This window comes from Aulostomus chinensis, chromosome 19 (assembly GCF_037954235.1).
Source record: "Aulostomus chinensis isolate RoL2024-O1b breed Wild chromosome 19, RoL_Achi_v1.0, whole genome shotgun sequence".
Lineage (NCBI taxonomy): Eukaryota > Metazoa > Chordata > Actinopteri > Syngnathiformes > Aulostomidae > Aulostomus > Aulostomus chinensis.
Window position 1 is genome coordinate 3,423,058 of NC_141338.1, and position 12,453 is coordinate 3,435,510.

The window sequence follows — 12,453 nt, forward strand, 5'->3', positions numbered from 1 at the left end:
AGGCTACTCCCACAGATGGCCAGAGACAGAGGAAGCAGAGGAATGGATCGTGAAAAAAGCGAGCCTGGCAAAAGTGCAATAAAATAAAGTGAAAATCTTGATTTGCTTTGTGTGGCAATAAATGAAGTGAATTCTTCTCAAATATTACAGTTCTACTGAATCATTTCGACATCCACATCAGGTATGATGCATCTCCAACTGATGCACGCATGCACACACGCACGCACGCACACGCACGCACACACACACACTGCAGTTTGCCTAGTTTCAATAACCAGGTCAGACACATTCAGGTCAGAGCCCTGAATTCATGCAGACAAATGCCACATTTCTCGGTTTACCAACTACAGAGAGAGCATGGAAATGGTAAAATTCCACCAGTGCCTTGTTAAAAAGCATAAAGGTTTGCTCATTAAATGTTGTTTTAAATTTAAAAAAAACCCATTTGCATGGAAAGATGGATCAGCATAGAGCTAGTTGAAAAAATATGGGGAATAAACATAATTAAATCATTTTAAAGACAACTTTCTTACAAGGATCAGGACAAAAAAGCTTGGAACTAACCATCTTTTTTTGTTTCAAAATGTATCCTCTTCATCAGTTTGACTTTAAAAAAAACAACAACTACAGGTCCTTGCAGAAAACTGACCTTTCTTCAAACCAATTTCAACCAGTTGTATCCATCACTGAGTCAACTGCAGATGTGAAAAAAAAACATAAGCGCTTACCTGAACCAAAACTATGATTTTCCCCCTGAACTTAAACGAGTATTTTTGTGCAAACAACAGATCTCACGAGTTGAATTTCAAATTTATTCCGGAGACAGCACAAGCAGCAATTTCTTAAAGAATTATCATTTCAATTCAAGAGGGCAAACACCAGCAGAATGCCGAAACTTCTCTCTGATCAACATGGTTTTGAACTCCAAGAGTGGATTTGTGTCTGTGCATGGGTTCCGTTAATCCCCGACCTTTATGGAGGGGAAATACCCTATTTTGTAATAATATTAGCAGCACACAAGCAGGCTTTGCAGATTCATTCCTTTGACTATGAAACCCGAGATGAAAATGGATGCTGCACAAATATTCTCTTGATGCAGAAAATATGTTAACAATAATTAAATCCATAAAAAAAAAATAATTTGGACCAATAAACAGAATTAGCCGGCTGTAAAGATTCCCTGGAGCATTGACATCCTATTACGTTCCTCAAATCTTGACAGAGAGTTACATTTATATTGAGCCTCCGAAAGATCATGGAATTTTATATATATATTAATATAAAAAAGAAATTGAAGACAAAACATGGCATATAGAAATTATATCCAGTCCAACAACATACTGGCCCACATTCAGAAGGCCGTGGAGTCGGTGTGGGAGCACCAACGACACCTGCAGCTTCACACATGAGAGGCAGTACCACAATCTTCCTCTGTATGGTCACTAAAAGTGTATCTAGAGTTTATCGTTGAACAAATATTGAACTGTGTATCACTGGTCTTAGTAGGCAAGCTGAGCAACCTCAGCAGAAATGATTGATGGCCAAATATTCTCCATTTCCATCCATAATGGAAACATATCAGGGAGACATACGGAGACCGAGCTGGTGCAGCACAACCCTCTTCCTGTACACCTACAACACTGTGAAGCAGACGTCTGAGGAGAAAGTTGGCCGCTAATGTGTCAGCGCTGCCCCACCAGGGGACGGGGAGGCGCCTCCACAGAGAAAAAAAAAACAAACAAAACAAAACTGGAGTCTAATAACAGCAACGTTGCCTCAGAGCCAAAAACAGTCAGCCGAATCTGCCGGCATGGACGAATCAGTTAAGATGCTCTGCTCAGATATGGTATCACATGGGTGAAGACAGTTAAGTCAATTCACAGATTCACTCCATCACAAGATATAGCTGTTATACCAATTATTTACAAACTACAACTCACCTACAATGGACATCTCACATATGAGATATGTCTGCCGATAGTGTCAGGAGGTAAAAAACCCGCACTGGAAGCTAAAGATAACAGGAGGAAATTATAGGAAAGAGCGGCAAGACTCACAGCTTCAGGCTGAGCTGCACAATATTTTTTTATGCCACTTTTATTCAAACGAGCCCTCGGTTCTCAGAGCACATTAAATTAGGTGTTTCATGTCAAAGAAAGACTCCAACAATTCTCAATGTTAACAGGACTCTCAGCTTATAAATGACAATTACGATCCTGTAACCGGACACCAATGTTTTCCTGCTTTGGTGGCGTGAGAGAAGTGAGACGTGAACAACGTGTCGAACGAGGCTCCGACCCAGCGACTGAATGTGGATTGATGAAAGAACTCGTGAAGTTAAGCAAACAGGGTGGCTATGGGTTGAGAGGACCAGCCAAGCAGTCAAACAAGTACATGTGGAAATGTGGTACTTCAGACTTGGAAAAATCCTTCAATTTTTTTTTATGTCAAACATGTTCCTGCCGTCTCAAACAGGAGAGGCAGGCCCCAATCTCCAATATTTGTGTTAAAAGACACACGGATCCAGTTTCCTCTTCCAGTTACTAAAAAATTTAACATTCCAATTTGGACCCATTGGACACTTATACCTTTACTTAATACATATATAGAATATACCCCAATATAGTAGAATTTATCAGAGGTTTTAAAAAACCCCAACCGACCCCGATCATCCTGCTGCCTCCGGATCATTTTTTTCCCTCAGCTGGTGTAGAAAACATGACATGATGCTTTCAGACACCTATTTATGTGAGCAAATGTACGAAATGATCGTGATTCACACATCACTTCCAGTCACTTTGTCTCGTGGTTAACACTCACAGTACAAGCAATTATTCCCTTCGCCGGAGGCCTTTTACAGCAGGATGAGCTTTTGCCTGGACAGCGTCGACGGCAGGACACGTTTAACCATAAAGATTACCAAAACCTCACCGCCTGACAGCCTCAGTCGCCCCATGAACGAGAAATGAAACGAAATATCTACTTAGGTTGAACAATTATCGAAACCCAAATTGGCGGAGCTGCAAATTTTTTTTTCATCTTTTTTGATTAAAAAGGTAAAAGATGTCACAACATGTCATTAGAAAAAAAGGCCTGCGGAGCTACGGAGATACACCGACCCACAAATCACATTCTCCAAGCGTATTGGAACACGCTCGTTTGGTTCATACCAGCAGAAATCCCATAACCACTTTTTCCCCCCATGAATTTTTGTATGCCAGAACTACCATCTCTGTCAGAATAATCACAGTTGTTCATCAGCGCTACAATCACTACAGCTGCCACACTGAATACATGTCACTATCCAGACGTAAACAGTGTGTTGGCCTTGCGATGTTTTCAAAGTAGGACAACCGATATCCGACAAGACGCTATTTTGGACTCCATTAAAATGAAATGGGATGCCGATTGCTCACAAAGCTAGTCTGACAGGTGTATCATGTCCCGTGGCCTCCAGGAGAACAGGGTGGGGCACTCCTGTTGTTTCTTGTTGGGGAGTTTGACTAAAGTGAGAGAAATGCATCACTTCCGTGAGAACAAAACACTCATGAGGTCACTCTCAAGATGAACGCTTAAAAAAAAAAAAAAAAAAAACAACCCAAAAATATATATAACAGCAGCCAAATAGTGGCCACAAGCTGCAGGGCAGGTGTACTGGGGTAACAAAGATCAAATAAAATGACCCGACATAAATGCTGCTGCCTTACATACCTTGTCATTTAGGACTCAAGCGCCTGGATTCCAGTGGATGACAGGTAATAGGTCCAACGGCAACAAGTCCGCTTATCTGCTGAAAAACAGGTAAAAGACACAAGCATGCAGCATTAATCCAACGCCAAAAGCAAACTTCAGATTCCCTCATGAGCCTGAGGAACTCCGTTTGCGATCCTTTTCATTATATAAACCCAATTATCAACCAATAACATCTACTTTGACCTTGCTCATTGTCGTTGTGGCCTTGAGCATTGCGAATTATGAAAACCTTTTTTTTTTTTAATTACACGTTATATACAGTATAACGAAGAAAAGCTCCTATTTCAACATGAAAATATCTGCAAGCCTGCATTTTTCAACTGGCCGACAGGGAGGAACTTCTGCTGTTATAAGAACGGTGAAACGAGTTCATGATTTTAAGCACAAGTTTTACATCTTCTTCCATGCACCAGCACCTTTTTTTTCCCTTTAAAATATAGTTTGGAGTAAAACAGACATGAAAAAAACAACAACAACAAAAACAGGGTGTATTGTCGAACACGGCCACCAATGATCCGTGCCCAGCATATCTTTCAGGTTCAGGTAGACAACAACAAATGCAAGCAATCAATTCTTTCTCAATTCATAATTCCTGCAAAGTGTGGGGTTCATCAGTGCTGTACATTTCAATGTAGTACCGTTTTACTTGGAGATACATCGCCAGAGATACATTGTATTGCTTCTCTTGTCCCTTTTTGTGATTTAATCTCAGACGTGTACACGAACGCACAACACCCGCCGAACAAACGCCATCGGTTTGCTCTGGACTCGTTCAGAAGAAGAACATGGGACTAAACGAATGAGAGCCACAGCGTCCCAGCGCATCCGTCACCAAGGGAAAATATCCTGTTATAATAGCATTAGCACCACACCAGCAGGCTTAGCAGAAAACCCAACTGAATAAGAATGTTGTACAAACATGTTGTACACTCTTGACACTGATAAAAAAAAAAAAAACTGCGTACACAATGTCACGTTCAAAGAAAATATTTTTTTGAACTTTGAAATAAGATATTTTAGCTCTTCTGGCAGCATCAACACTGCATTTATTGTCCGCGCAGGTCTGAAAAAGCATTAGCCTCGCCAGCTGATGGGAGAGAAACTGAGCCAACTCAAAGATAGCATCGTCCTCCACTATACTCGCTGAGCACAATAGCGCTACAGTGCAGGAGAGGAGGGGAGAGAGAAGAGGGGAGAGGGAAGAGAGAGAAAGATATTTTGACTTATTCATAGGGTCTTCCAATCAGCTGCAAACACATTGGACTGCACTAACACTCATTAGTTTCTGCTCCACTTCCTCTTCGGTGCCTTTATCTCCGTCTCATCTGTTTGGGATACTGAATCTCGCCAAACAAAAGTTCCCTCCATTACACACTGAAAGCAAATGAAAGCATTAATTTTTAAATTGGGGTGTTAGCGATGGGGGAGGGGGGGTGGGGACTGCAGCTACACCAACAGCCTCTTCTGTTTCACAAATACTTGCTTTTCACTCGGGCCCTGCTCTGACCTGCTGCTAACATGCATGCCAATTAGGACTGTAACAATTAATCAATATGTATTGATGAGAAGGGGGAAAAAAAAATCCCAGGTGCACCGGTGAGATCAGTAACAGCCAATGCATGTTTTCTCAACTTATTCAAACCTTCCCGGATGAACCTTCTAACACGTTAGCCTGCGGTGGAAGCCTGCTGCAGGCTGCCAATCAAACCTAACGCACAGTCTGATCGCATCAACTCCACTGAAACCCCAAAGCTGTTTTTACATGATAAGGGAACTGGCAGACTCTCAGCGTGGGGTCCAACCTGGTGGTGCAGAGGCGAGGTCTGCACCGGCTCTGTGCCACAAAGATGGCTTCATAAATAATCAAGATCCCTTCAGCTTTTGGATTTGGCCAAGTTTCTTCACTCTATGGCGTTTCAGAGAGCTGCGGTCGGCACATCACCGCTGTCTGACGGCTGATATTCTGTAATGCGGTTAAACACCATGACTCCCCCCCCCCCCCCCCCCCCCCCAAATTCACAGCATTTACACGCGTTTTCCCAATATGAATACAATTGGAACATCTTATTAAATTTGTTTTCATGTAAAGGTAATAACATCTGTAAATATCTGACTAAATCAGCTGTGAAATATCAGCAATCAATATGGAACATCTCTAAAAGTGATGATGTATCTCAAAACTAGCATGGCCACCAATACTAAGTCAAAACAGAGATATACAAGGCTAGTCACTCACCACCGACCATCTATAATCACTCATTTCGATTTCCTTGGAATTTGTTGAGCCAGCTTTGATAGCCATCGGAAGATATACCTACCAAAAAATCTATAACAATAAACGGAGTCCCAGACTGACTCTTAACTCATCCTCCACATTAAAAGCACTTAATTGTCAAGAGTTACTATCAGGGCGTAGAGATGCACAGAGATGCAGAGTTCTGTTTTTTCTGTCTGTTCTATGCCTGACACTCAGGATTTCAGGGGCAGGTTCTCATTTAGGCCAATAAAGTTTTGGTTTCCTTTCAAGAAACGCGTCTGAGTAAACCGACAGCATGAAAATATGAATTTTCGTAGCGTTTCTGTAATGGAGTTAGCATGTGTGCGGCTGCGATGCTACTGTCTGAGTGGCTTTGCATGTGATGGTAAATCATCGCTGTGCTGCTTGTGCTTGTACTGGCAGGAGGTCACATGCACCTTGGCTTTCTTGGCCAGTTTTCTGGTCATGACTGATTGAGCTGAAAACAACCGCATTGATCGTGTCTCCAGTGATCAGTTCTCATGAGGACAAAGGTCCAAGCGCATCTATAAAAAGCGGGTGCTCGGAACAAGACACCGATCTCCACACAGTGCTATCTTGTACCTTTGCTTTGTCACCTGACCGCACTGGCAACATCACAACTCCAGTCATCGTCTGCAATCAAATCCGCCTGCGTTTTGTATCGACCGTTAACACTGCAGCCTGCTTTCACTTGCTTACTGAGACACACAAGCAAACACTTGGCTCGTAGGAAAACACCTGACCTGCTACCGAGACCAATCTGAGGACCTGCATAAACATTACATTTTCCTAACAGTTTGAACAAAGACGACATAGCAGTTCAAACACTTAAACTGTGTCAAGTTGAGCTCTGTCACAGACTTTGGTTAAACTCTGTGTTTGCCCTCCGCTGCAGCCAAACTGGAGTGAATTTGACAAACACCAGAAATGGAAGAAGCTGAGCAGAGCTGCAGGATCCTGGACAAGATGACAATCACAATTGTGACGTTTGTCTTATCCAGATCCAAAACCTCCACACCACAGACTGTGAACCTTGTTTCCCCCCCCCCCAGTTCTAGCTCAAGGGTCTTGGTTAGAATCATCTTGGTCGCACTTCCATCCACGAGGTCTCTTCTGGATGGAATACTGTCCATACACAACTTCTCTGTAAGCTGTAATGGCAACATGCTGCTGCTGCTGCTCCCTTGTCCCTGTCAGTGTGACTGACAGAAAGTGATTTTCCACACAAATGTTTGATGCCAAATGGACAAATGCCTGACAGCATGTCATTTGTTTACAAATGGCTTCCGACCTGAGCACTAACGACCTAATGATCCGCTGATTCCGACCCCAGGAACCTGACTACAGGTGTGACAGCCTCCTCAATAACAGCTTCTGGGCTCAATCAGCTCAACTAGGTCAGACCTCCAGCTTGCAACATTTGATCGTTCGTAGTCAAATGACGCTTTTTTTTTTTTTTTCTAGGTCAAACGAAGAGTCTTTGAAAAAGCATATGAGACTAATATTTCAATGGAACTTATTTGCGCAACTCTTTCCATCGGAGGACATATGCCCTCAATTTCTACGATGACGAGCTGCCCCACATTGAGAATGTATTTGTGGTTGAGTGGTCGGTGGTGTAATACAAAGCAATAATTCTTAACTGTTTTAAGGACAAAATTGGAAAGTGCCATGCTGCCCAAACCAGGGCTGCATGATTTTGATAAATATCTAATTACAATTACATCCAATAATATTGTGACTATACTGATAGGAGGGCAAATGGTAATTAGGGCCTGAGCCTGAAGGTACTTTTATTATGTTTGTTCTCTAAATTCAGTCCATTTATACTGTTATTCTAATTTTCATTGAAAAAAACAACTACCCAAAAACAACAGTGGGATTCTTGTAGGGATCTACTTGACATTAATGTTTTCCTTGGTCTGTAGAAGATGAAGATGTGGAGCAGAACGTCTCTGCAGGACCACTGGATTGAATTTTAAGTCAAATTTTGATACACGGCTCGCATTTGACAAACATGGCGCCTACCTGCAAACTGATGATTGTGGTAGGTCACGAATTAGATAGGAAATCGGTTTCAAGCGTCATTTAACTTTAAAAAGTTTTGTAACGCAGCTAATTCATTGTTAAGCCAAATAAAGCACACGCGCTCCTGCAACCTGGCGAGAAACTGAGCTGCTTACACAACACCTTCATTTGAAAGAGACATTTCTTCGCATGAGGTCTTCAGTCATCATTATAAATAAAGTCGTTGTTACAAATTACAACAGGAGAACGATCTTATGGAGGCATGTTACATCACACGCACACTCTATAATCTGTCTCCATTTCATAACACATAAACATAACCGGCCATTTCCAAACAGGTTTGTTGGATTACACAAAGCACCGTCACCCACCTCCAGCTTCTTGATAATTTAGGTTTTAAACTAAATTGAACTTCTCTCCTTTTTTTTCGTCCAAACTCGTGCATTTCTCAAGCCCATTTTCCTTCCCTATTCAAATTAAAAACACAGACGAAGCTTCGCAAGCAGGTCTGACGTGACTTTGGACGAACACGCCTCCAAATGCTACTCCAGAGAACAGCTCAGCCCACTGGCCATCGGCCCTCACCGTCACTTGCGCGTCCTTTTCATAACGCCGCCGGCAACATGAGCTGGAACCGTCAAAGAGGAAAACTGGTTTTAGACCTGCATTAACAAACGGTGTGAGGATTAAACAAATAGCTTTTAACCTCAATGACCTGCAGTGGAGTTTAACCAGTTTCATTTGTCCGGCTCCACGGTTATGATACGGCGGAGACATTCACAGTAGAAGCTGATGAAGATAAGGGCGAAATACTTTTGCAAAAAAAACAAAACAAACAACAACTTTACTTCTACTCTGAAAGTGGCACACTGAATTGTTGGGCAATCACGTGTTGACAAGACTGCTTTGGCGCTGGTGTGAGAACTGGACCCTACAATAAGAAAGCCTTTGTTGGAAAGAACCTTATCTTTCATTCAAGATAAACCGTGTTGCAAATGATCAAACACGCAACCTGATAAACGTCGCCGTCGAAGGCTGTCGACGCCTCGAAGGCTTCGACGATTAAAGCGCTTCATGTACTCCAGTCAAATATTTGCTGTCTGCGCATCGCACCAAACGGATGAACCCGGCAAGTGTTCTGTCAATATTTTTATGATTAAAAAGCTACAAACAGCTGGATACTGGGCTAATGATCTCTATCACGTAGCGACTGACCGATGCAGGATTTTTGGAGCCGATCTTAACGCTGGCCAACACACAGTCGGATTTTATTTTTTTGAAGCATCAAACAAGTCAATTCAACGCTAGTGACACGAGATGATAACAATCGAAATGATGGACAGCAGAGCGTTTTACAGCACTCACACATTTCAATAACAAAAAAACTCGACTGCTGGTACTAGTATTATAAATCTGCCGAATTCCTGAGCTGGGTACTCTACAGTTTTACGTACTCACGAAATAGTGTACCAAAATGACACAGTGCACTGAAATCAAGAGGGAATGTACTCGCTGTACCAACAGATTCATCTTCAACAAGTTCTCGTGTCAGAGACGCAACTACGATAATCCCATGATATCACGATACCCCAGTAGCAGCCTACGACAGTGAGAGGTGGCATTTATACGTCCTGCTCTTGGTTTACAAGAGCGTGCCTCATCAGACGCCGTACCTGCTCTGCTACGCAGTCAACTAAGTTTCTATGCCGGCGCACAGTCATTTCTCTGTGTTTTTACAAGCAGGCTGGACGACGTTAATCCACCCCGCGGATTCTGACGGTGTTTGTATGGCATCTGGGCATGCATGGGTTCTTTCTTCGGCAACAGAACGCTGTCCATTCTGTCTGGTTCAGAGGTTACGCTCTGTTTGGATGAGCAGCCCCGGCTGACATCAGCCAACCTTCAGGATACGCAGGCGTGTCTTCTCTCAGTGAGATGCACCGTGTCAGCTCATAATTGATTCACTGATGGCGTTAACAAACGGTGACCGCCGCTAGCTGCTAACTGCTGAGGTGAAGCTTATATTAAACATAATTTCAGCCATTCATGACAGAAATTGAAGGATCTTTGGATATATGACAAAGTGTCTTGCTTTATGCATCCGTCGTGTTCTCAACCACAAGCAGAGAGCTGCAACAACGAATCCACCAAAGGGAAAACTAAGAGGGCTGGGATGTTGGATCGGGAATATCAAAATTCTGCGACGACACTGGCGTTGTTCACAAAGGTTCAGATCCACACGTGGATCCAGATTCCAACCATATCTTTCGCCTGGACCATGAAAACATGGCAACATGAGACACATTATAAAAAATTCTTAAGAATACAGCCCAGTTTAATGCTTTTGTGTGTGTATTTTGCTCTTTTCGGTAACAAGTGTGGTGTTTCTCTGCAGCCTCGTGATGCAACCTTCAAAACAAGAAGACCAACGCTCATAAGACCATAAAATAGGAGAGCTCTGGTATCAGCATCAATACCTGCAAATAAAATAAAACCCCAACCAACTGATAACTGACTTGTAAACAATTCACTCTTTTCTTTTTTAACTAAAATATCTGCTGGTTCCAGACTTCTGAAGATCCAGACTTTGCTGGGGTTTTTTGTTGTTGTTTTGTCATTCATAACAAAAGAAAGAAGCGCATTTGAATTCTGGATAGTTGACAAATGATGTGCTAAAAGAAGCAACTCAGCATTTTTTTTTTCAGATTTTCTTGACAACGACGGGCCAAACGATTCACGGGCGCCTGCTGCGTTTCTCTACGGCTTCATTTTCACGTGACAACGCTGTCCTGAGAGGTGACCAAGAACAACAAGTCGACCTCAGTCAATAAATTACATTTAAATTAAAAAATGAACCCCAGAGATTAGCTCTACCTGCGCATATCTCGAATCTTAACAGGATTAAATTGGAGTTAAGAGGGGATGGTAATCTGATTAGTTGAGGGTTGAGAAAATGAAAATGCGGATATGTGGGGGAATAATCCCACATTCGTCCCCGAAAGGGGCTGAAGGTGCCCCGCAACAAAAGATGCGGAGCAGCCATGTGTGTGTGTGTGTGTGTGCGTGTTCACCTCAAGCCTGGCCAGACGACTAGAGATGCTAATTAAAAATTCTTGTTACATTTCTCGGAGATACAAATCAAGCGGCGCTGCGAATGATTACAGGTTTTTTTTGACAGAAAATAATAATACAGAGAGCCGCTATAATTTGCTAACCGTCTTATGTACTGCGACAAGAATACAGACACAATTACGAATGAGATAATAGTGTTCAAAAATGATGGTAAAACTTGATACGAGAGCCCGGAGAGCATCATAATGGGACACCAGCGCTGCTACGCTGCCGCTAGCATTAGCATGCTAGGCTGTACGGGGCCCCGTAGACAGAACTTGAGCAAACAAAAGACGCTCACCTTCTATTTTGTCGAGTCCGAGTCTCACTTGAGGATGTCGGGGAAACGGCAAAGTGCTGCTATCCAAAAGTACCCCCCAGACGTGGACATCAAGACAGCGGCACAGCGTTGCTGAGTAGCAGTTGAATAGGTTTCGCTTGGAGAGGGGGGGGGGGGTGTTAGCATTTAGCTAAAGCTGCCCACTTCAAGAGCAACTCGAAGCTAACCCAGTACGCACATTTCCCCTCCGTAAACCACCTTAAAGTTCCTCAGCGTTCCCTCGGGGTCTTCCGGATCTCCCAGATATTGTTTAAAAACACACACACAAGGGAACAAGACAGCCACAACACTCCCAACTTGACGGAGCATTAAAAGAATCCAAAATGTCCACGACATTCACTAAGGAAATACAAAAGGCAAAAAAAAAAAAGCATTACGACCTCCGGCAGAGCGCAACCCTTTGCTCTAAAGCGCGCCGCGCCCAGATGTTTTCTCTCATTATTTCCTTTAAATCATGTGTAGCCGATGCGGCTTTGACAGAGCCGAGTGAGGTCCACCCGGAGCGGCTTTCAGGAGCGACATGGGGCGGCGGGTTCCATCGGTGCGACCCTCGCCGAGTCTGCTGCTACCACACCACAAGTCGCTTTTTTTTTTTTTTTTTCCAGCTGCGGCGACCGACCGAGCCTCCTTCTCCCCCCTCCCTCCTGGGTGATGATGCTTCCACTCTCCCTCCCAGACCCCCTTCAGTCACTGGATCCCCAGTAAGTGACCACATCCGCAGGCTGGACAACAACCCCCCCCCCCCCAATTCTTCTTCTTATCAGCTTCACATGAATTGTAGCTTTCAGTAAAAGAAGCGAGGCAGAAAACAAGACATTTTATTGCATCCGTTTGTATAAAAAAAAACAACGGTATTCAAGGTTGTGTTTCAACCGGTTATAAATCTCGGCTGTCAAAAATACCGCGATGATGTTTTTTTTTTTTTTAAACATCTATACATATA

The 12,453-nt window shown here is 43.1% G+C and overlaps 1 protein-coding gene across 4 annotated transcripts in view; it reads right to left on the bottom strand.

The window, feature by feature from the left end:
• Window positions 1-12,158, bottom strand: part of erbin (erbb2 interacting protein) — a 55,721-nt gene extending 43,563 nt beyond the window's left edge. For 2 of the 4 annotated variants that reach the window (XR_015110308.1, XM_086186612.1), the window contains exons 1-2: window positions 11,472-12,158; window positions 3,712-3,790 (exon numbers count right to left, since the gene is read on the bottom strand). The gene's annotated coding sequence lies outside the window, so the exon portion shown is untranslated. The remainder of the gene's footprint in view (window positions 1-3,711; window positions 3,791-11,471) is intronic. The other 2 variants (XM_086186613.1, XM_086186614.1) reach the window with 2 other exon arrangements.
• Between the last annotated feature and the right edge of the window lie 295 nt (window positions 12,159-12,453).